The sequence below is a fragment of the Cibotium barometz genome, chromosome 56, assembly GCF_041138505.1.
Source record: "Cibotium barometz isolate CiBa-2024 chromosome 56, ASM4113850v1, whole genome shotgun sequence".
In the NCBI taxonomy this organism is placed as follows: Eukaryota; Viridiplantae; Streptophyta; class Polypodiopsida; order Cyatheales; family Cibotiaceae; genus Cibotium; species Cibotium barometz.
In genome coordinates this window covers 11,715,720-11,716,503 of record NC_141101.1, presented here as the reverse complement: position 1 = coordinate 11,716,503, position 784 = coordinate 11,715,720, and positions in this window count along the sequence as shown.

Below are 784 nucleotides of genomic sequence, written 5' to 3'. Positions count from 1 at the left end.
TTCATGAGCATGGTCATGATTATGCTTGTGTTGTTGATTTTGCATGAGTAAGGTGAGAAGATGTGGTGATTTTCTTTCTCAAAATCAAAAAAGGTTCTTGCAAGAAATGGTGAGCATGCTATGTTGTGTTTCTTGTAATCCTTTACACAAAAAAATGCCACTTTTTCTTTGAGAAAGTGTTGTGTTTACAATAGATTTAGGTTAGGGCATTCTATTTACATAACTTTGAAGGCAAAAACGCTTATTTCCTTGGCCATTTGCATGATTTTGAAGCCCAAAAGGCTTTAATTTTGTTACATTAAGAGAAGAAATAGCTTTGCATTTATGACTAAGAGTGTTTACTTCAAAAACATAAACTACAAAGCTCTATTTGGTATGGATCAAAGTGAGAAAGTTGTGAATTTTTTTCGTGCATTTCATATTTTTGTCATACATTGTGAAATTGGTAGTATAGAACCAAAATCAATCAAAACACACACTCACTTACATAAACACCATTAAGATTAGGAACCTTAATCACCCCCTATACAAGTCTAAGAAACCACAAAAAAACTTCAAAAACCAAGCCAAACCACCTCTCAGGTTGGGAGACATAATCCGTAGGCCACAATCTTGTGAAAATCAGACGTGAGCCTAGTAAATGTGAATCTACAGGGACATGCGTGAGCTTACGAAGCGTGAATGAGTCTATAGACATGTGACATGAGCCTATAAGGCATGATGTGAGCCTACAAAACATGAGGCGTGAGCCTACAAAGATGTGTCATGAGCCTTCCCAGCTGAG